At 37.7% G+C, this 24,803-nt stretch overlaps 1 protein-coding gene and 1 non-coding gene across 7 annotated transcripts in view; both read left to right on the top strand.

Annotated features, from left to right (window-relative positions):
• LOC109412957 (irregular chiasm C-roughest protein) overlaps positions 1-24,803 on the top strand; it is a 581,003-nt gene that overhangs the window by 288,929 nt on the left and 267,271 nt on the right. The window lies entirely within an intron of this gene.
• Trnat-agu (transfer RNA threonine (anticodon AGU)) lies at positions 23,711-23,781 on the top strand. Its single transcript has one exon. It is a non-coding gene; the product is annotated as a tRNA-Thr (tRNA).

Genomic DNA, 24,803 nt, shown 5'->3' with positions numbered 1-24,803 from the left:
GTGTATATCTTAGCATACCGGCAAGTGGCTACAGGTTGTTGGCTTTGTTATTAAACAATTTACTAACGGTGGTCCGTAGATCACCATGTGCGCGTGGTCTGTTTATTCAATGTAACGGGCAACCGTAGATTTACATGTGCGCGGGGCTCAAGCTCTAAAGTTTGTCATAAAGTAACGGTCATCCGTAGATCCACATGTGCTTTCTGTTTGACCCTGACTTTGCGGCGTGTAGAGCTCCACGAGTCTATACATTGACCAGTAGCATTCTCTTTTATCGTTGAGCTCTATGCGCCTAGCAAAACATGTTTACAAATTCTGCGTGCTGCATTGCTGCCCTGCGGTGGTGGTTGCTACCTGTGCTGTGTGTTGATTGTTATGGTCTCTCTTTGGTAGAACTGAAGCGCTCCGTGTGGGAGAATTATGATAGGATGGGACAATGCGGACGCTTCATGGCCCTATACTACCCGAGTTTGATGGTACCCTGGTATCATCAATGGTTGTGTTGGCAAAATGGTTTTGGTTTTCTGTTACTATTGTTACATATTATTGTTACTATATTACTGTTATTTTAATTTTGATCGATAATCTTGCCTCAAAGAGAAGGTTAGCCGCATCCTTCGTCCTTCTAGGTGAGATTGGATTCATGGTGTTACTAAGCAGTTGATTGATGTTGGATGATTAATATAGGTAGCTATTATCCAATCTGTTTCTTATATAGTCCAATCCATCGTATTGAATATCTTCTGTTTCTGTTCCTTCAATCCTATCTCTGATACCCAGAGATGTGTGTTGTCATATTGGTGTACACTTCATCTGATGATATGCATTGTTGCAGCGATTCGTTTACGTGTGAGATTTCATACGTTTGTTCCATCGTTCGTTCGATCGTGTGTTGTTTTGTTTTTAGTATAAAACGAAATCATAACTTTAGTCGTGTTTGACCGTGGATTATGAGTTATGGGAGTAATTCCTAATATTTGTATAGGACTCTCTGTATACCTTTCGCATGAATGTGCGTCTCATGTTTCTCATGATTTGTTTTTTGGTTCTTTGATTGTTGATCTCTGTGTCACTCAGGTAATTGATGTTCTTGTTCTTATTGACGGTTATGGTTTGAAGCTCAATACGTGCATGTTTACTGGCCGTACTTGGTGTATTGCTCATTCCATTGCTACTTTTTATCAATCAATCCTCGATCTTTCGTGTGCTTATTTTTGGTGTCTGTTTAACAAGATAGACACTTTAATTTCAGCGATTGACAACTGAAATAGTCCAATCCTTCGATGTTCTCGTTGTCTTCTCAACCTGTTATTGAGGCAAGATTAGAATTGAAAACTAATATGATGTTTAGCTAACAGTTGGTTATTGCATAAAGAAAATCCTATTGCAAATTATATTACCGAGATATGCTATTATCTTTTTTTTTTTTTATTGATAGATCTCCTAATTTACAGATTTTGCTTCTGTTTATCAATAATACTGTGTGAAAAATGCTATTGGATTTTGGATTATTTATGTTTTGAGAATTGTATTCATATTCAGGAATCCAAAATTAGGGGTGAATTCCGAAATTTGAAGACCAAATTTTTGAACATTTGAAGTACTTTCTATTTGAAGATGTTTTGGTTTGTTACAAACGTATAATGTTTGCTTTGTCAGATGTTGCGTGAACTTGAGAAACATGAAGTGGTGAAAATTTTGTCGTGTTGAATGTTTGGTTGAACTTGAGAGATAGTAAGAATTTTGCTGAGTAAGATGTTGCATCAGTCTTTCTGCGGTTATTGTCACAGTCAGGGTGATGAAGTCATTTTGTTTTGGCTGTGATGGGTACCTTACTGTATGTGTTCTCTATGCGTTGGTAAGTTTTGATGGTTTAAATACTTGTCTCTTGGTTGTAACCGTCACAGTTTGTTTCCAGAGCTTTGGAGTCGTTGATCTGAAAAGCCGCATCAGGATGGAATCACACCGGCCCGGATATTTGTCAACCGACAATTGGAACTACTATGGTGATCGCTCCGTCGTTGGACCCAAGCCCGGACTATGGGCTCGAAACTTGAGCGGCGGCGTCAGAAGGCTGATTCGGCTTGGTCTTATAAGCCACTTCCTCTGGCCAGTGGGAGGACTGCCGTCGTCTAAACTGGCTGAATGGTCATACTGGATTATGCTGTGGAACCAGCTTTGGACGGGGCGGCTGACTATTAGAGATTCTCTAGTAGAAATGCCTCGTTGGCTGAACCGTCGGTGGTGCCTTGCGGGTGCCATAGGCGCCCAGACCTACGAAGAGGAGAGCGCCCTCTACCGTACCGTGGGATGGGACTTCGATGTCCATAATATAGGTGAAGTACCCTTTATATCTAGAGTCGTACGTTTTCTTTTAGGTCGGAGAACATTCTGGCTAGAAGAGGTACATGTTGCGGGAATGCAACGTGAAGAATTCTTAAAAAATGTATTTGAACGATTGTTAAATAAAAGATTTTAGATAAATTTACGCGATTGTCGACTCTTCCTTTAACATCACATTTCCAATTGATATCCGTTGTTATTCTGTCTTGTTTTCCGTCTCTTTCTCGTTGTGGATTCCTGTGAATGAAAGAACTTAGACTGGGAAATATATATTAGGTTTTATTAAGTTTTCATGGATCTTTCCTGTTGGAGAAATTCTTTATAGTCACGAAATAGGGGGAAACAAATCTGTGACATTTGTTTCAACGTTTCACGTTAATAAGATGGTGAAAAGAGACTGACTGTTTTTCGGTTTGGGGAATTTCTTTCCCAAATTTGTTTTGTCTTCTCTGAGACAGAAAAGCTTCTTTGTAATGTGTTACGGTTGTTGCTAATTTTAGTTTCTTTTACCTTTTTCTCGACACTGTCTGTGTCGTTTGAAGAATGATTAACTTCGTCTGAGATGGCTTCGAGGTAGTCTTCCTCGTTTTCTGGTATTGCTGGTAGCGGGAGCGATACTTTCGATCGATCTAGTAATATTGTCTTTTGGGGAATCAAATTAGGATTGCAAAAAATTTCATGTAAAGCAGTTTCGTCTTTTTTCTCGATTTGAACATGATGAATAATATCATTTCGTGTGAATTTGGGTTGTGGTTTAGATTTTTCCTTACATGTGATGTGGTTTTTAAATTTACACATCATTATTATTATAACAGCTGATATGATGATTCCTACTACAGATATCATACTGTAGAACGTCCAGGGGTATGTTAGTGGAGAGTATATCATATTTTCTAATGTTGGGACGGACTTTTTTATGTCCTCGACGTCGACTCCTAAGTCGAATAGTTTCTTGTGGTCATAAATTGAATGCTACGTTAGGTTATTTTTAAGGGTTGGAATCAGTTGTGATTCCCCTTCTTCTATTGTTATATTTAAATCATTCCAAATATGAGTCTGAGTAATTGATATACTTTCAGAAATTGTCTCGTTTGAATACGACAGTTTTGTGTTATTTGTTACAATTATCGTTCCGGGTGTTAGTTCGAGCCTACCTGATCCTTTTATTGTCATAAATGTATGATTAAATCCATGAAAAACGTTGATTTTTATTTCATATGGTGTTACATACTCCCAAATATTCGGTTCTTCTGTTGCGAACCAAGTTTCTTTTGTTACTTTAAGAATTCGGATTTTGCAATTTTTGGACGAGTTTCTAAATCTTAGATTAAGAAGACAATTCTCTTCGGAGTTTAGATTAATTTCTCCAATTTTAAAATCGCATATTCTTAATGGTGAGTAACTTTTGCATTTATTAAATTGGGATTCTGACACAACAAATCCCCAGTTTTGGTCTTCTTCTTGGATAAGAATATTATTTTCAAATGCTATTGATGCTACTACTGTTTCGTTCATTTGTGGAAGAACTATTCCTTTGTAAGCCGTATATTTTATTTTTGCGACTAATGGAACTTTAAGCTTGAAATTTATAACGACATTGTTTTGTGTTTCGTAACTTATGTCCATTGAATTTATTATTTCCACTAACAAATTTCCATTTGATTTTTTTCTGGGGAATGCCACATCCCCAGGTAAATTGTTTTCTCTTTCTTCTAACAGCTTGAACAGCGTTGCGGGTTCAATTAGTTGAACAAACCAAGACGTGCTTTGTTCTTTGTTTAACAGTAACTGTAAAATAATATTTTGATTATATTTTACTCTTTCTAATAATGTTTGGATTTGCATTCCTGCTTCTATCAGTTCTGTTTCCCAGTATAGCATCGTTTTCACCGATTTACTGAGATCCCGATTTTCTTGCGCACTGTATTGTAGTGCATTAATGTTATCAGACAATTGCTTCATTTTCGTGTCTACTTGTATCATCGAGCTATCGATAAATTTGTACATTGCATCAACTGTGTTAGTTTGATGTTTTATTGAATCTTTCAAAGATTCTTCGTTCTGCCTTAATGTGTCCAAATTTGTGTCTACTCTTGTCCTATCATCAGAGTCCATAGCTCCAATCCATGTTAAGAATCCTCTTGGTCTTCTTGTAGGAAAGAATTCCTTGATGAATTCTTCTGTTTCTTAAGTTTTTGATATTACAAATTTTAGATCGTGTAACATTCGGTTACACTCTGTGGCTTGAATATGTTTGGTTATTAATTGGCATATGTGTGTGTAACTGTTTAGCGTTGATTCTAATGCCACTCTGCCACGGAAGAGTTCCTTCATTGAGAATTTTACCTCTAGTGTATAAGATCCTTTCCAGATGAGTGGATCATCCAATTTTTCCAATATTAAGTTGCTTTGGACCGTAACGGTCATAATGAACATCCTGAAACCAATACAAAAGTTTCAATGAATGATATGTTTTCTTTATTATTATTTCTTAGTGTAGCGTAGTAGTATTCATCTCAATCATTCAATATAACTGTATTCTGGGGGCGCCTTCCCTTGTCCATTCATTCTATCTCGTTTTGCTCACTACATGCATGCTTAGTGAAATTAAAAAAAAAAATATCCTCTACGCCCACTTGGTTCTAGAAAATGGTTTTGGCAATGCTGTTGTTTCTCTGGACACATTAAATGAGAACTTCGTTTTTGGAGTATGACTTTTGGATCAGGCTAGGGATTAAAGGACTTATTACCGTAGTTTGTGAAAGGTATATTTTCATATTGCTATGTGGATATTTATTTTGTACGTAGGTATATTTATATATGTCTGAGTGGATACATTTTTATAGTTTTTCTCTTTTTTTGTATATTTATTTTCAAAGTTTTCCTTTTTTTCTATATATTTTGTGTTTGTTTTGATCTTATACATAAATGTCTATTTACATATTTACATTTTTACATATATACAAATAAAGTAAGATTGGTTTGATTAATATTACCAATCAATCATTATATTTCTTTAGACGATTATTATGGACTTTTTCAAGTTTGTTTCCATTTTTAATAATCGTTGTTTGTTCTGTAGGAAGTTCTACTACTTCGTAAGGACCTCTCCAACGTGCTTGTAATTTTTGGCCTGTTCCAGTGGGGTTAGCTTTTACTAGTACTAATTCTCCCCACATTGGTTGCCATTCGTTTGATTGTTTGTCATATATTTCTTTTCGTTTTTGTTTTGGAGTAATTAAATTTTTGCGTGCAAAATTGTGTAGATATTTTAGATTTGTTCTTAATTCATCCGAATAATCTCCGTAATTAAATTCCATATCTCTCATTCTGTAAATGGAGTTTGGGATTCTGGCGTGTCTGCCATATAATAATTCAAATGGACTGAATCCTGTTGACGAATTGATTGTAGTGTTGTATTGGAATGTGAAGTGTGGTAAGAGTTGATCCCAAGTTTGATGGTCGCCTCTAATAAATTGTCGTAGGTAAATTTTTAATTCTCTATTTGATCTTTCTACTAAATTTGCTTGTGGATGATACGCTGTAGTAGTCATCTTTTTTATTTTAAGGATTCTGCACACGTTTTTCATTAATTTGCCGACAAAATTGGCACCCTGGTCTGTTACTAATTCCATCGGCGCTCCAAATTTGCATATGAAGTTATCTACAAATGATTTTGCTACCGTATGCCTTTCTTGATTTTCCATTGCCGCCACTGTTAAGTACCTTGTTAAGTCGTCTTGTATGACTAAGCCGTATTTGTTACCTCTGTTTGATTCCGGCAAAACTACAATATCCATGAAAAATTTCTGAAACGGTTCCGTAGACGTCGTAGTGATTTTCATCGGGATTTTATTGGATACACTTATTTTGTTCTTTTGACAGGAGTCGCATTGTTTCACATAGTTTTCGATATCTCTGCGCATGTTTTCCCATTTGAAAAGTGGACGTAACCGTTGTAACATACGTTTGCTGCCGACATGACCACCTAGAGGACAGTCATGAAACTCTTGTAAAACTGTATGTCTTTTTTCTGCAGGTATCCACATGCGTTCTTTCTCTGGTGTGAATAATGTGAAGTTTAATAAAGAGAACTTTTCGGCAATATATCTCATAATATTAAGGTAGGATGGCATTTTAGGACTCCTAAATGAGATTACTTGGATTTGTTTAGCTGCTTTTGCAAATTCGGGACAATTTTCAAAAGCTTCCATGAAACTTTCTAGGATATAGTTAGGATCACCAAACTGAGATTGTCTTGATCCATTCAAGATTACTCCCCATATCTTTTTATCTGGTATTGAGAATACTTCTCCCTTTAAATGATCCTTTAAACCGTGTGGTAGATCGATTAATTCGCTTATTTCGCTATACGCAGATCTGCTATTGAGAATAACGAATGTAGCAGAAGTTTTTTCTATTGGTATTTTCTCTTTGGAAAATTTCAAAATATTGTCATTAATTTTGTCATTGAAAATGGCATCAGAGTAGTCTCTTAGTGAAATATTCTTGTTTGTATCGGATTTTTCTTCCATTCTAGGTTCGAGGTTCTCAAGTCCATCCATATGTGGGTTCCAACTGTTTTGTTGTTTATTTTTCTGAATAACTGTTTTTGTTGTTTTCTTCGGGGTGAGATTGTTGTTCTTTTGAGCTGTTTTTGTCTTTTCATTGACCTCATTCTGTTTATTCTGTCTGCTTTGTTGTCTAGTTAAGACAGCAACTTGTTTCGAATCCCTTTCTGTATCACTTTTCAGGTTGAGACGAGACAGAAAGTCAGCAACAACGTTATCCCTTCCTTGTTTATATCTAATGTCACATTCCATCCCTTGAAATTTTAGTCTCAATCTTGTTAATGTGGGTGATGTTTCTTTCAGGTGCCACAATGAGATTAGAGGTCTGTGATCTGTGTAAACAATAAACTTTTGATTGTATATGTAATGTTTGAAGTAATTGACTGCCCAAACAATTGCCAGTAATTCCTTTTCGATTGTATGGTATTTTCTCTCAGCACCAACGAGTCCTCTGCTGGCGTAAGCTATGGGTCTATCTACTGAATTTTCATTCGAAAGCACTGCTCCAATGGCATGGTCACTTGCGTCTGTGGTTAATACGAAGGTGTTTTTGTAATTTGGTCTCACTAATAGGGAATCTGATGTTAGAAAGTTTTTCAGTTTTTCAAATGCTTCCAGGCATTGTGAGGTCCATTCAAACTTTACATTTTTCTTTAGTAGTTCATTCAAAGGTTTCCGAATTTCGGCAATTTTGGGAATGAATTTTCCATAAAAGTTAACTGTGCCTAGAAATGAACGAACATCTTTGACTGTTTTTGGGGTCACCATTTCTTTTATTGCTTTTATATTGTCGTGTGTTGGACGAATGCCTTTATTGTCGACGGTATGGCCCAAAAATTTCAGTTCACTTTTTAAAATTTGGCATTTTGTAGGTTCTATTTTGAGGTTATGTTTGCGAAGAGCTTCCAATACTTTCATTAAGTTTGTATTATGTTCTTCGATTGTTCTCCCGAAGACAATAATGTCATCCAAATAGACGATTGCTTTAACGCCTTCAATTTCATACAAAATAGTATTCATCAGTTTTTGAAAGGTAGATGGGCTGTTTCTTAACCCCATAGGCATTCTGGTGAATTCGTAGTGTCCTTTTGGAGTTGAAAAAGCTGTTTTTGCCGCATCTTTTGGGTTTATAGGAACTTGGTAGAAGCCTGATTTTAAATCGATCGTTGAAAAATATTTGGCATCTCCTAGGCTATCCAAAATGTAATTAATGAGTGGAATAGGGTATACGAAGGGTTTGGTTATTAACCCACGAGCGATCGCGCTGTTGTATTTTGTACAACACGTTGAAAAAATCTCGCTTTTTGTACTCAGCATTAGCGTGGTGTTGACGCAGGTAGTCAACCGCGCGAGTTACGGAAGGTTAAATTGAGAGCTCTGAAGTCTACTACAATTCGGTACTTTTTGTTGCCTTCCGCATCTAGGTCCTTTTTTGGTATACACAACACTGGTGCGTTCCATGGACTTTTGCTAGGTTTTCTGATACCTTGTCTCTCCATTTCTTCAATTTCTACATTAATTTGCTTTTTTGTGGACTCTGGAAACCTGTACTGTCTTTTATATATTGTTACGTTTGTTGTGGTTTCAATATCATGTACTGCTGCATTTGTGACTGTGAGTTGATCTCCTTTCAAATAGAACACATCGCTATATTGTGTCATCACCTTCTCCATGGTGTTGAAATTTTCTTTTGCTAAGTGTTTTAAGTTTATTGTGTCGAGAAGATTCTTTACTCGAATATTTCCCTGCAATTGCACATGCTTTTTATTTTCTGTCAAACATAGGTCTTGGTTTTAATCCAGGTTCTCGGGTAAAATATTTCCCATAGTTGGATTATCCAATTTCAAATTTACTTTATCTTGTTTCTCTGAGGAATCATTCTCAGAATATTGCCTTGCATTATCGTATGCAGGCTTGTTGATTAAATGTTCGCCTTTATTGGCTTTTGTTTCTATTTTCTTATTTTTCTTATTCTTTGTAAGGTGCTTTCGTTTCTTGTACGCATCAGTTGCTTGGTGCGTAATGCATTCTGCATCCTTTTTTGTTATTTCATACGGCATATTCTCCAAAGTGTATGTAGGTTCTGTTGGGATTGCCTTTTCCACTACTACTTTATGTGCATTTTCAACTTTATTTGGTGAGCATACATTAGAACTTGTAGGCTTATTTGATTGTTTATTGTGTTGGTAATTAAAATGGCTATATTTACACTTATTTATATTTGGTTTGCGTAAAACAATACTTGAAAAATTCTTATCTACATATAAGGTATATGCCTTAAGAAATTCCGCACCTATAATTGCGGGGACGCTTAATTCCTTTACTAAATGAAATTTAATTCTGTAATAAGAGTTCATTTGGACCTTTAGTTTTATAGATCCTAAAGTTTCTGATTTTGATGAATTGAATCCCGTGACTGACAATTTTTCTGAAGTACCGTCAAGGCACCATTCACCGTGGATCTAAGAGGATTCTGGGCAAATAAGGGCTGTCATTTGACACCAGTCTTATAAACATTGTTGGTGCCGCTTTTAATTGCCTTCATTATAGGTTTAAATTAAAGCAATATCCACAGAAGAAGAAAAATTTTCACAAAATTTTGTGATATAGTACAATTAGTAAATGGTAGTAGGGTCGCCTAATTCCGTGTTAGGTCACCATTCACCGTGGTAGTAGGGACCCATTCACCGTGTATGAGAAATTTTATTCTACTTTGTTCAAAAATGATTAAGACAACCCAGCAAAGGGAATTTTCTTCGTTTAAATTCATTTCAAGTAATAACTTGCTAGATTTTATTAGAAAAACGAATGTTCAAATTTTCGATTTTTTCTAGATATATGGGACAATATGGGGCACGGTGAATGGAGACCATTGATTTTTAGGGTACCCATTTACCGTGCCTTTTTGTTTCAATTAAAAAGTACGAGTAATCGTACTTTCTTGTTAAACTTACTTCGGTAATGCAAAATACATACCTGATATGTGAATTTAATTGCTTCTTGGTGGAATAAAAACGTTACTACATTTAGTTTATCGCTTAAATCACCTTAGCGCAGTTTTCGTTTTTTCACTATGAATGCAGTGATCGAGCAGAAACCCGCTTCATGTAAACACACTTTAGTGTCAAAATGATACTTTTAAATGTATATAATGAGCGTTTTGACATGGTAACAATACATTAGTGTTGTATTGATGAAATCGAAGGGAAATTGTCATATCATTCAATCATAATATGGAAATAATGAAAAAATATTCGAAGGCACACGGTGAATGGCGCCTTGACGGTATTAATTTTATCAGCGCAAATGTTTTTTGCTATATCCCATCTCATCATATTGTAGCATGCTCCTGTGTCTAGCATGTAATTTTCCCTATTTTGAGGGTTTTCTTCGGTTCCCAATGATACTAGGAGTTGATTATTGTGTGTGTGAATAATGGGTATCTTCTCATATTGCGGGATATCATCAATTGTATTATTTGTTTTAAGAGAGGACTTTTTTACCTTTTTCTCTTGGATAACTCTGGGTTTGACAGTAGTATTACATTTATAGCGTCTGTTTAAGTTATATTCCGTTTGTAGGGGTCTTCCGACGCAATTCTCGAAGCCCCTATGAATTAGTTTTTTCTTGGGATATATCTTACTAACTGATTTTGTGGGGTTTGTGGTCTGGAAGTTTGTTCTTTTTGGGGCGAACTTTGCTCTGTTTTGAAGTTTTTATTTTGTTTTTGAGGGGATCTTGTTTGTGGAGGTTTGTATTCTCTACCTCTTGGTATGGAAATGTAGTCTCTACCTCTTTGATTTGCTTGCTGTTCTTGAGGTATCCACATAATTTGAGGAGTGTTGTAATTCCTACCTGTATATGGATATTTTTCTTGGAAGTTTCCATTGGGAATGTTATGGATTCCTCTGATAGGTATGCTATTATATTCTGGAGGTGAACAATTTTGGTAATGGGCATATGTTGAGAGATTGTTATTGTTAGGATAAAATCTCCTTTTGTTGAAATTTTGATATGAAAACTTTTTGTTCACTGGGTTCTTATTTTGATGAGGGTTTTCGCGAGTCTTATTTTCTTCTTTGGAGTATACTGATTCTACTCTTGAGTTTATTTCCCTAAGTTCTTCTCCTTCTTTACACTCCTTTTGTAACCATTGTGTTAACTCTGGAAAAGTTTTTCCTCTTTGTGATTTTCCCGCTTGTGCGAGCCCTTTATTACGTAATCCTGCTAGGAAATGTTTACGTAAGTGGGTTAGAGCATATTGTCCTTCGTTTTCTACCCATTTATACAATTCATGGGCTCTATCTTTGTACTTGTCAAATGGCTCATCTTTCTTTTGCCATAAAACTTCTATTTTCTTCATTATGGACGCAATGTCCTTTTTAGGGCGAAACAGTTGTTCTAACTTGACTTTTACTTCATCCCAAGTATTTTCTGTGATGTGTGGTAGGCTTAATAGTGCCTCTCCTCTCAATTTCATACGCACTACATTTAAGAGCGCTCTGTGGTGTTCGTTTTCTGCAAGTTGTTCTGCGAAAAAATCAACTTGTGCTATGAAAGGTATAAGGGATTCTGCCTTCCCATCGAATTCTGGGATGCATTGAATTGCTGTTATTTGCGAAAAAGCCATTTTGTTGTGAGATTTATTTAATCTTCTTTCGAAATGTAGACTATTTTCTAAAAATGCACTTTTGATATTGTTAAGTTGTTCTTCGAAATTTTCGTTATGGCAAAAAGATTCTTCTAAAGCTTTTTCTTCGTTCTCTACTAATGTTGACGATAGAGGTGTCTTTTCAAAAAAATCTTTAGGTAAAACAATTTCAGTGTATATACTTGGGTCTGAAGTTTGCCGTTTTCTTGCTGGCAAGACTTCTGTTTGGTCTAGTATTAAATATGATTGTCGAACCTTTGATCTTACTACTTCTAGTGTATCAGTGAGGTTATTCCATTCGTTTACGGTTACACTTGTTTCGTAACCAGCAACTATATTTTCAAATTGGTCAAGAGCGTCTTGTAACAATTGTTTTTTTGTATTTATACCATCAGCAGTTCTTGCTCTGGTTTTGTTTTTATATAGGGTAAGAAATCAAACTTTGAACTAGTCAAATTGTAATCTTAATTTGAACCATTTCAAAATTCATTAAAAAGACGTACTTTTCAGGCAAATATTGTCCCGAAAAAGATGTTAAACAGCTTTCTGTAATATAACCCGCTAACATGGACTTTAAAAGCATTCTAAAAACGCATTTTTGTCATGGAAAACAAGCAATTGAAAAATCACTGTGATTTCACCCATTTCCCCCAAGATAAAGCACATTTTCGGTGCACTCGTACAGCTCATGCATTGTATCACACGCAATATGTGAACACGTCAAATGAAAGCTTATTTATCGTAGAATCGACCAACTGAATAATATTCCGCATTATTTGTCATAAAATTATCAAATTTAAGTGATTCTTACTTGGAGAATGTTATCTTAAGTTGAACCATTTGTAATCTAAATTTGAACTAGTAAACGGGGGTGAGCTTCTAGTGTTGGCCTGTAGATTGCGCTAGTGGTTGCTTTGTTTACTCTTGGGGGATGAAAAAATCCAAATTTAGTTTCCAAATTCCTAAAGAATCTCGAACATTCTGAGTTGAGATTCCATTGCCTAATGAAAAATTGGTATGAGAATTAGCAGATTCATGTGATTTTTCATTGCTTAACATGGAATTGGCTGTTTTGTGAGTTGCTCGAGCTGCTGCCGCCAGTAGTTCAAATTAAGATTAAAATTGGTTCAAATTATGATTACGATGGTTCAAATTAAGATTAAAATCATTGTTGATGAAAAATCAAATATTTCAATGAAATTCGGTGCAAATCCAAACTTTTTACCATTTAACAGAAAGCTTATCCCCGTGGCTTTCATGTACATACGATTTTGCCGTAGTAAATTATTTCCATGTGGGAGAAAAAATCACTTAAAATTAGCACTGCTTCAGAAAGCCTCAATTTGGTTCAAATTTTGATTACCTACCCCAATTTTAAATATTCTCTTTCAATAAGTTCTTTGAGTTGTTGTAACTCGAACCAAAATGAATGAGTTTCTCTTAAGTGATTTGATTTATTTGCGGAATCAGACATTTATTTATTCTGATTGAATTATTTTGACGGGAAAAGAATGCCCGTCAGATCTTGTATAATATAGAAGAGTTGAGCTTGTATAATATAGAAGAGTTGAGATTACTGTTGATGTCTTCATTTTCTTCTGGTGATGTTGCGGTATCCTTATTGCGGCACTTTTCACCAAGTTGTTGCGTTCTAGTCGTTTTACTTATTGTTCGGTTATTCACTTTTGTTCGTTGATGCACTTGATTATTGATTATTGAAGCACTTATCACTTTTCTAAACTAACTAAGCTATCCTGAATTACTAAGTCAGAAAAAGCGTTTCCTTTACTTCTATGAGCGGTAAGTTACCGCTGTCACCAATTGAAGCACTGATTCTATGTTAGAAGTGGAGTTGTCATTAAAATTATATGCTTCACGCATTGATGTCCACTTTCAGACTGCTTAGTTTATTCAAAAGATCTTAACGTATATATAACTAGCTTAATTTCTACAGTTTACAACAATATCACGTGTATATCTTAGCATACCGGCAAGTGGCTACAGGTTGTTGGCTTTGTTATTAAACAATTTACTAACGGTGGTCCGTAGATCACCATGTGCGCGTGGTCTGTTTATTCAATGTAACGGGCAACCGTAGATTTACATGTGCGCGGGGCTCAAGCTCTAAAGTTTGTCATAAAGTAACGGTCATCCGTAGATCCACATGTGCTTTCTGTTTGACCCTGACTTTGCGGCGTGTAGAGCTCCACGAGTCTATACATTGACCAGTAGCATTCTCTTTTATCGTTGAGCTCTATGCGCCTAGCAAAAAATGTTTACAAATTCTGCGTGCTGCATTGCTGCCCTGCGGTGGTGGTTGCTACCTGTGCTGTGTGTTGATTGTTATGGTCTCTCTTTGGTAGAACTGAAGCGCTCCGTGTGGGAGAATTATGATAGGGTGGGACAATGCGGACGCTTCAGCATTACACCTTCCAGAGCGATGTTGAAGAGTAGGCATGAGAGTCCATCACCTTGTCTCAGTCTTTCGAGATTCGAATGAACTGGATAGTCCACCCGAAATCCTTACGCAGTTTTGCATACCGTCCATCGTTGCTTTAATCAGTCTAGTCCGCTTCCCAGGAAAGCCGTTTTCGTCCCTGATTCTCCATAGCTCCGCGCAATACTATCGTATGCCGCTTTGAAGTCGATGAACAGGTGATGCGTTTGGACCTGGTATTCACGGCATTTCTAGAGGATTTGCCGTATGGTGAAGATCTGATCCGTTGTCGACCGGCCATCGATGAAGTCGGCTTGATAACTTCCCAAGAACTCATTCGTTTTAGGTGACAGACGACGGAAGATGATCTGGGATAGCACTTTGTAGGCAGCATTCAAATAGTGATCGCCCTGAAGTTCTCACATTCCAAATGGTCGCCTTTCTTGTGAATGGGGTAGATAACCCCTTCCTTCCACTCCTCCGGTAGCTGTTCGGTTTCCCAGATTCTGACTATCAGCCGATGCAGACAGGTGGCCAACTTTTCTGGGCCCATCTTGATGAGTTCAGCTGCGATACCATCCTTACCAGCTGCTTTGTTGGTTTTGAGCTGGTGAATGGCATCCTTAACTTCCCTCAGCGCGGTAGTTGGTAGAGGTTGGAGGTGGTTGAATACTTTTTACTCTATATTATTAATTGCTAACACCTCACTAATTACAGCTCATTCCTAACAATTTACTCCAAACTCCAAACCTATTACTCCGATCTGCTAACTTTCTGCTCCTCATTACCTCGCACTCTTCCCTCTTCAATAATTATTTTTATAGCCTACTCAAACTTCTCACTCTTTACTGCTCACTCCACATCTGCTAACGTCCCATTCTATACTGTTTTCTCCATGCTCCAAATTGCTCACCTCTCACTCCTCATCAATTGCAGGACCGTTCTTTATGCATAGAAATTGAACAAGCTTTTGAGATGGCAAATAAACAGGGACAGTTAAGGGGAGACTGGGCGGGCAGACTTAACCCAGTCAACACACGATCGCATATGATATTGTGTAGGATGCTAAAGTGGAGGTGATATGCGTACACTTTACACGTGGTTAAATGGAAACAGGTACGCATATGGCCTCCAATTTAGCATCCCATTCAACATCATTTACGACTTTGTATTAGCTGGGAACCCTTTTTCTTAATTTACCTGTAACTTTAAGAAAAGCTAGATCCGAGTTTCGCATAGTATGGCAGGTAATCTTCTATTGTATGTTCATGCACAACAGAAGGCCTACAAATTATTATCCATTGAATCCAACAGATAGCCGATAGTACTAGCCAGGACCCTATCTTCCAGGGTAGAGAGAAAAACTTAAGACGGTAGCTGGTCGCACGCTTACCAATGGAGGGTACTCTTGCCTCATGGAACTCATGCCCCCTTCCCCCTTCTCGAAGTCATCTCTAACGGGTATACCGCGAAGGTAAGGTCATCAAGGTTACCATCCAAAGCGGAAACAATCATCCACACCTACTCGAAGGAGGCCAAGAACAAGGTCTATAGAAGATATAGGTTGTCTGATTCCTGGTTTTGGCCCGGCGGCCACGTTGGATTTCCGATGAAGTAGGATAGTAGGTGTGGGAGCTTTTCTGGCTGTATGGGAGCAATTCCTACTAAAGGGGCTTTTGGCGGTGAAGTAGGATTTTTGATGTGGGAGAAATTTCTACAAAAGGGGGTTTTGCCGGTGAAGTGCCCCTGTCCCGTCCCTTCTTCCGCTCCTTCCGCAAGAAAGCTCCTCCACCGGGAAGCTCCTCCACTGGGAAATCCTACGAGAGCCCCGTAACCCGTCGCCTTCCTTCCTCTTTCTGCTCCTTCCGCAAGGAAGCTTATCCATCGGGAAGCTTCTCCACTGGGAACTCCTCCGCCATAGCAAAGGAAGAGAGAGAGAGAATGAGGTTTTAGTGGGTCGACCCCCACATAATCCGATGACCTATCTCTTGGATATCTGATCAGCAGATTTCCTCATTATGTGAAAAAAGTGGATGCCATGATGCATGATGGTTTGAACTCGGGCGAGACTGGTGTTGCGGAGAGATGGTTCCGGGTTCAATAGCTTGCTGGGCGTAGCTGGTATTGGGATTCGGGCACCCTTGGTAGGCTGGTAGGTTTGGGGTCCTTGCACATTTCATAAGGGCCCTGTTACGAACGCATGGTCCTCGTAGCTGGTGGCTCCTGATCAGCGCGGAGGCTGCCGGATTTTAGTGCTCGAGCACCCTTGGTGGGTCGACAGGTTTGGAGGGGTTCTTGAATGTCTAGTAAGGGCCTTGCCGCAACATCTTGAAAACGTGTGTGGACACGGTATTCGGCCTCCGGAATGCAGTGACCAGCGAATGAGGGGTCTACTGTGGATGACTGATTCACTTTGTGTGTTGTTCCTTGTCCTGGGTGTGCTATCGGAATGTGGGATGCCACAGGGACTTCCTGTAGAGGTTTACTTCAACGCGATTGGAGCTATATTGGAAAACCTTGCAGAGCCACCCTTGGTAACCCTAACTTATAACAGAACGCCACACCCCGACTAGGCACCGATTCGCAACGTTGGGAATCCCGATCGACGCAACTTCACGACCACTCGCGGCAGAATTCTTTCCTAAATGGTTTTTCACGTGGGACTTCCCCTGGTCTGCCCATATTCGCATAGTCGATGTAACCACCAACGTCTGCTCTGATGGGAAAACACGATTTTATAGATTTTTTTCGGATTTACATATGCACCGACTATTTGAATGAAATAATCTGTCAGTTTCGTGGATTACAGCTACAAAAAGTGAGCCGCAATGATTTTAAGATGTTTCATGTAATTTTTCCATATTTAAAACGTGTACGTCAGTTTATGCGACCATTCAGTCGTTTTGATGAATGATTACACGGATAACTTGACGTAACAACCAGATTGCTATGACCGTTATGTTAGCTATTACGGTACCCGTTTTCTGAACACGTGTTAGATTTTTTTCCGGAATGTCCGTATTCTTCCTCTTCTTCTATATGGCTCTACGTCCCCATTGAGACTTGGCCTGCCTCGTTTCAACTTAGTGTTCTTTGAGCACTTCCACAGTTATTAATTGAAGGGCTTCCTTTGCCTGCCATTGCATGCATTTGTATATTGTGAGGCAAGTGCAATGATACACCATGCCCAGGGAGTCGAAAAAAATTTCCCGTCTGGAACGGGAATCGAACCCGGGTCTCCGGTAGAATGTCCGTATTCGTGCGTTAAATACATTCTTTGTTGATAAGCAGCAGTCCCGGCTCTAAAGAAGATGTACTAACCGTGGTTTAAGAAAAAAAAAAAAGCTAACACCTCACATTCTGAAAATGTGAACTATCTAATAGTGCGGTCGAGCGTATCATAAAGCGTGGGCATCGTAGTAAGATTCACAGTTGGTCGGCTTTAAATCAGACCGGACCAACTGTTTTTCAATGATTATGGGAAAATGTCCTGCAAGAAATTGGGATATCAAAGCATGTGCATTATTTCTTGAAATACTATGACTCCTTGGCTTATCTGTCAAAAAAATCGCCTAGTCCAATTTGACTTTACGCCGACCAGTTTTCTTATTTCGTTTGATGTGTGCAAAATACCGGAATTAACATTAATCCCCAGGCTCTGCGATGGATCCTAACGGCTTCTTCCAATGCACCTTGCAATTAAGGCAGTCTATGTTGAAAAGGTTATTTTATGCCTTATCCAAAATATGGTGTTGTACGTAACTATTTATTAAGAAATACCTTAGTAATATTCCAATCTCATCTAATCTAATCTCACACTAACGCAGCCATTACTTGAATGCATCCTGGAAAATGAAGACTTTTCAAGTCTATCATTTTTCTTGTCTAACGGCCAGGCCAACTGCGCAGCATGTACCGCAGAGAAGATTTCAAGGGATAGAAAAATTTCAACATAGTCAATATTTGAAAACATTCTACACCTTGAAATCGAGGGGAAAGATGGAAGCGTGGACCTCCCGTGCCAAACGCTTCCAGATAACGATACAGATATTTAAACATGTTTGCATGTATTAATATGGTGATGTATACGGTGATTTGCTAAAAAATATTGATTAGTGCGCCAGGAATGGTGGTAAGATTCTTCACTGAAAAGAGAATAAAGGATTAAGTGATATATACTGAATAAGGCATAAGTGATACGCTCGTAACAGTTACTATTTTATGAAACATGGTATTATAATACAATAAAATTACCTGAATCCTCCTGAAACAAAAAGGTTTATTAGCAGTTAAAAACAAAACATAAATTAAAACATGACCATTACAAAAATACTTCAAATTTTAATCTGGTATGCTACCACTTTAGGCAAAGAATAGCAAGATTAAAATTTGATGCAATGTGGTAGATCTTACACCGTAACGCACCGTTCTAAGGTGATCTACCCACGTTACGGGAAAGAAATACCTTAGTAATATTTACATTTTTTTGAGATTTACTTGATAAACTGAAACATTAAGTGTCACCCGCGGGCCTCATTTATTTTTTTGTCATATTCGACAAATTACGAAATGTTACGAAACTAATTTCATTTTAATTACCTTGTTCTATTCCTCTACACTAAGTTTTTACAATTAAAATAGTAAACATCAAAAGCTCATACACCCAACGCCTAATCAGGTAGATATGGATTTAATTTATCTAAGTTTTGGAGGATGTTTACGACTGGGAAGAAATGTTGAACTTTTATGGCTTTCTCAGTCTAACAGGATTGAAACGGCTATGCCAAACTCCTGACCGTTTCACTTTTGTTAGACTGAAAAGCCACAACAGTTCAGTAATATTGTTTCAATGATGGCTTTGAAACAAAACGTAAAACTTATAATAGTTTTGCTGTGGAATGATTTTACTCGTGGCTAACCATGAGTTTACTATTTCATTAATCAATCAGGTGCCACAAAAACTCACGTTTCGGGTTTCAATGAGTTTGCTTCAAGCACTTAGTAAGTATCTGAAAGGGGGTTTAAGGAGTTTACGTCGTAATTCAGAGGAAGCGATAGAGATCTACCACAACCATCAATACAAAAAATATAAATGTTCATACATGAGGTGTTTGGATTCTATACTTAGGAGATTTGACAAACACCCATTTTAGAGTAATTTGAAGTACCGTCAAATGGGGTAACTTGCAACACTTTTCGACTTTGAAGCAATATCATTGAAAATCTGAACATTTGAAACATCCTGTGAAGCATCGTGTACGCTAATTACCCCGAGTAGAATACTATGCAGCACTTGGTTTCCCAAAATACGTTGCCACCTAATCAGGAGGTGCGAAATACATGCTTGTTGCAAGTTTCCCCATCTGTGGGGTAACTTGCAACATAGGACATGAAGCTAAGTTAGCTATCATTAAACAGCACTATCACTCTAGTATTTAGTCGTATTGTAAATTTTTGATGTTATGCATGAAATATACCATGAAAAGATGTACACTAACCAATTGACATGTAATTTTTCATGAAAGGATTGATAGTTATTGCAAGCGAGAGTATATCTTTTAGCAATAGGTCTCACGTCCCTCAAACACAAAATATATATGATTCTCGTGACTTAGCACTCATTTCAAAATGTCAACAATGATTATTTCTTGAAAAGGTAGAGAGAGTCATCTTCAAATAGTTTTCAGTTTGAAGTGGTGTTTGGCAATTTCAACTAAATTAAAATGATTGAAACACACCTATTTTACTTTGTAAATTTCAAACTCGCTAATTTGGGTATTGAACTGAAATAATTTACCCCATCTTGGTTCAGAATTGATATTGGTGATTGCTTTACAGCGTTCATAAACAAAAATTGAACTTTTAACATGATGAAACATGAATGAAACTTCAAAATGTGGTATTTCCTAACAATGTTTGAAGGTCACGTGCAAAAATATGTATGAAATAAATTGTCATTTGAAAATGAACGCGTTACGTAATCAATAAATGATCCATTTCGGTTATTTCTGTCAAGTATATCGTGAAATGAAGATAAATAATAGAAGGTTTTGTCAAATTCAACTGTTGCAAGTTACCCCACAGTGGTTGTCGAATATAATAATGATTTTTTGCATTACTTAGTCGATAAGTTTATCAAACTTTTATCGTTTAGCTAAGCTTACTATTAGGTACCCTAACTGCAAGCAAGGTCATCAGACTTATCGCACTTACCATAAGGGAGAGGTCAAGCACGATTTTCATACTTGTTTTTATGGCATAAAATGAGCAATCCGTTTTAACGGTGTAGCTAAACCATAAACAAAAATACAAAGCTAATTTTTATACTAAATCGATCCTTGATACACATCATTTCTATAACCGAAATAGTAGGGCATACTAGTTTTTATTATTATTAGAAAATGCTTCGCATTTAGTGTATGCCATCGTATTGCAAGTTACACCGCTGTTGCAAGTAACCCCTTTTGACGGTAAGCACGTTAACTGCGAGCAATACTCGCCGCTAACCAGGATCACGGCATATGGCGGCGTTGCATGAACTACGAGTTGTACCAAGTATGTAAAAAAATCGATACAGTATGAACCCAATTTTGTCAGCCCCACAAACTTTTTGCTCTCATCAACTTACGGTCAAACTTTAACTAATTCAATCATGTTCATCACTAAACTACTACTTGAAAATCTATTTAGATATTCAAGGAGAACAAAAAATGTGTCCCCGAAACAGGCTGACAAAATCGGTTAACTGATGTATAATGAAGCGGATAAAACACGGCATGCTGCGGTGGGCTGGGTACGTAGCTCGTATGCCAGAGAAATGACAAACTTATACCATATTACCAGAGAACCAGGAAGGAGCCGTTGGTTTTGTGGTAGGGCGCGCACGTTGGCCTTTTAGGTCTTCTTCAACTGCATTTTGCGGCCCTAAGGGGCTCCAAAATCTCAGGGCGACTGGAAGCGATTGATCCAGGACTAAGACCAGTGGAAACGATTACTTCAATCGGCGTAGACTCACCATTACGAGTTGTAGGCTATCAAGTATCAATTTGTTAAATTATTCGCATGTTGTTGTCAAAGCATCATAAATGTTTCAGTATCTACATTGCATCCATAATAAGTATTAAACATAATTGATAATATTCACTGATGATTTTCAGGCATCTGAAATCAAATAATTAGATATCTCAAATATAGATTATGTTTATGTCAATAACTTATCTTAATAAATTATCTCAATAAATTATGTTCAATCACGTTTTATGGGGAGATTTTAGTTTTCTGGTACACAGACGTCAGTATTGCGACCACATGGTGGTTACGTCAAAATGTTCTTTTCAATATACTCACATGTTTTAGAACAAACTCATTTTTTTTAATGATTGGAGCCTATGCTATACATGGTGTAGGATATGTTAAGCTAAAAAAGTGGATTTTGACCAATATGGCGTTTACGTCACCTATGCGAATATGGGCAGTGGTTGTTACGGTCGTTCTCATTTCTCGTCACAAGTCGTCTGGTCCGTTTGCAGACTCGACACGACTAATCTTGAATGCTCTAGCTGTAGCTGTTCTTCAATTTTCATCTCTTCTCTTCATTCTCCTTCTTTGCCATCGAATTGAGATTTGGCGTTAGTAATTGCAGAAACCTGGTGATACCTGCTAGAGATGGTCGGGTTTCAGATTTTACAGACCCGAACCCGACCCGTACCCGAACAATTTTCAATTTCAAAACCCGGACCCGACCCGAACCCGAGAATTTTTTGTTCCGTCAAACCCGGACCCGACCCGGACCCGAAAATTTTTCGATGATCAAACCCGAACCCGACCCGAACCCGAAAAAATATTTGTCAATTAACCCGACCAAAACCCGAGTTCAAAAATAATTGTTAAATGTATCTGTTATAACGAATAAAGCATATTTTCAAATACTTATTAATTTACACTGGTACCAAACCCGACTTCAACCCAACGTTATTCAAACCCGGACCCGACCCGTACCCGAGAATTTTTAAATTGTTCAAACCCGGACCCGACCCGAACCCGAGTTTTTAAAAATTTCCAAGCCCGAACCCGACCCGTACCCGTCGGGTTCGGGTTCGGGTCGGGTTTCGGGTTTGAAAACCTGAAACCCGACCATCTCTAATACCTGCACATACATAGAAGTGTGTTTGAATCCCAAACTAGTGATGACACGGTATGACATTCAACAACAAACCAGGCACGAAATTTAAACTCGCATAAATGGGAGCAGGCCGTTAGGCCGGAAGCCGTTAGGCCGAATGCCGTTAGGTCGAATACCATTAGGCCGAATGCCGTTAGGCCGAAAGGGTCGTTAGGCCGAATAATCGACAAGAATACCTGGTAGCGAGCTGGGGGTAGCATATTACTTTCAAACTAATCATCATATAAGGGTAGTTATGGAGTCAATTAGAGAAATCGTGAGAGGAGATAATCCCAAAATGAAGTTCCAACTTCAAGATGGCCAAACTGTAGCAGGCTGTGATTTATGTAGCTTGCAAGTTATGACAGAATGAAAGATTCAGTATCAGCAACTGCCAGACGCGCCACCTTGGCCAAATTATTGGGGGGGGGGGTGTTCAAAGCCTGTTTTTTCTGATTTTTTATATGAGAAAATTTAAAAGTTATGAAATATTTGAGGGGCAAAACCATGCTTGCCCCCCCTCCTAAGTTGGCGCCTATGGCAACTGCACATCTTACTTCAGTCCAGTATAAATATATTCCAATCAAAAACATTGCTATTCTACCTAGCCTAAAAGCATCATCGTCCCCTCATTCTACCATTAGCAGAGTAGAAAAGTAAAAGCATCACAAGGGCATAACTAGTTCGATATAGTAAAATAGAATACATTTGAGTGCTGTACAAAGTACAGCTGTCAATTGGAATCGCTTACGTAGCATCCTACTGGACAAAAGAGTTTTTAATTAGGTTAAGTTGTTAAGAATATTAACAAGCATTACAGCTATTAAATTTTTTAACGGAGATTTTTCCTTCTTTAAAACATAGGGTTTCTTTATTCCAAAAGCTAGACTTTACATATACTGGCGTGAGTGAGAAATGGACAAATTGAGGTGAAATTTGCGAAAAAGTTACTCGTCCTCTCGGTGAGACTCGAACTCACGACTCCTACTCACTAGACAGGCGCGTTGCCGCTACGCCACGAGAAGACTCGAAGACGTAACTGCTAACCTGAATTCAAGTTCAACACAAAATTCCGAGGTTATCTTTTCCACAGATTGCACCCCTTTCGGATGGAATGAGATGTACATCCACACTACGCATATATTGTATATGTAAAGCCTAGGCGAGAGCGTATATGTAAAGTCTAGCTTTTGGAATAAAGTTAAACTTCCATTCGGCTGGTTAAGCCGCAAAAATCGATAATTAATGAATTTAATTATGTCATCGAGCAACGGACTCATGTTCCGTAACCGGTCGTTTGAGAACGTCGCGACCCATTGGAAGCTTTCCGCTCACCACACGATCTCTTCGACACAGTCGTCGATGAGAGGTGTGTGGACTTCCAACACACAAAAAACAATGCGCTCTCGCCTAGGCTTTACATATACAATATATGCGTAGTGTGGATGTACATCTCATTCCATCCGAAAGGGGTGCAATCTGTGGAAAAGATAACCTCGGAATTTTGTGTTGAACTTGAATTCAGGTTAGCAGTTACGTCTTCGAGTCTTCTCGTGGCGTAGCGGCAACGCGCCTGTCTAGTGAGTAGGAGTCGTGAGTTCGAGTCTCACCGAGAGGACGAGTAACTTTTTCGCAAATTTCACCTCAATTTGTCCATTTCTCACTCACGCCAGTATATGTAAAGTCTAGCTTTTGGAATAAAGTTAAACTTCCATTCGGCTGGTTAAGCCGCAAAAATCGATAATTAATGAATTTAATTAGGGTTTCTAGTTTAACTGATCTACTCAGTTTATGTATAACAACCATAACCTTTTTCATCAAAGTTTTACCTTTTTCTGAACATAGGCTGTTTTTCTATTTTTTCTGTTTTACTTATATAAGCATTGCAACTATCATTTTTTTTATTAGAGGTTTTCCCTTCTTCTGAACATGGGCTGTTCTTTCTAGTATCTGGTTCTTAATTACACTAGTTTACAGCATTTTTGAACAAGCTGATGATTGTTTTTGGTGTAGAATCATGCCCTGAGTTCGAAAACGCGAAGGATAAAAATTACAGTAGAGCGTAAATTTTTTCGACTTTCCATACAAGGTTGATGATTTGAAATCGATTTTTATTCTATTTTTGAGCAAAGTCGCTTACTTCACACACCTCATTCTCCGTAATCAATGCTCCGATTGAGCTGATTTTTTTACTGTAACTCGCCTATATATGATTTACCAAATAAACGTTGAGAAAGAATTATTAAATTATTTTTTTTCTTATTGAAAAAAATACATTTCTTTATACAGTTTTGGAAATTTTGCTAAAATTTAAGGAGATCGTCCCCAAAACTCGCCAATATTTTATATTTTATCAATCTGAGGCTAAACCTGTATTCAGATGATCGAATGGTATTATATTCAGCTTTTAATTTATGGAAAAAGATTTAAAATTGGTTGAACAAAACGCAAGATATTTGAATTTTATTAAATTCCATATTTTAAAAAGTTTTTTAAACTCGATATTGAGCTAAAACTCAAAAACTGTTCTACTTTAAATTTTTTTAAGCACGGTTTCGAAATCTGCGCTAAATTATGCTTCAAAAATTTTGGTCGTTGACAGAAGTTCACGACCTTCGTTTTATTTTGTAAACTAGTGTT

The sequence above is a fragment of the Aedes albopictus genome, chromosome 1, assembly GCF_035046485.1.
Source record: "Aedes albopictus strain Foshan chromosome 1, AalbF5, whole genome shotgun sequence".
Classification (NCBI taxonomy): domain Eukaryota; kingdom Metazoa; phylum Arthropoda; class Insecta; order Diptera; family Culicidae; genus Aedes; species Aedes albopictus.
Note: the sequence above shows the minus strand (reverse complement) of the source record. Positions and strands in the feature narration are given on the sequence as shown.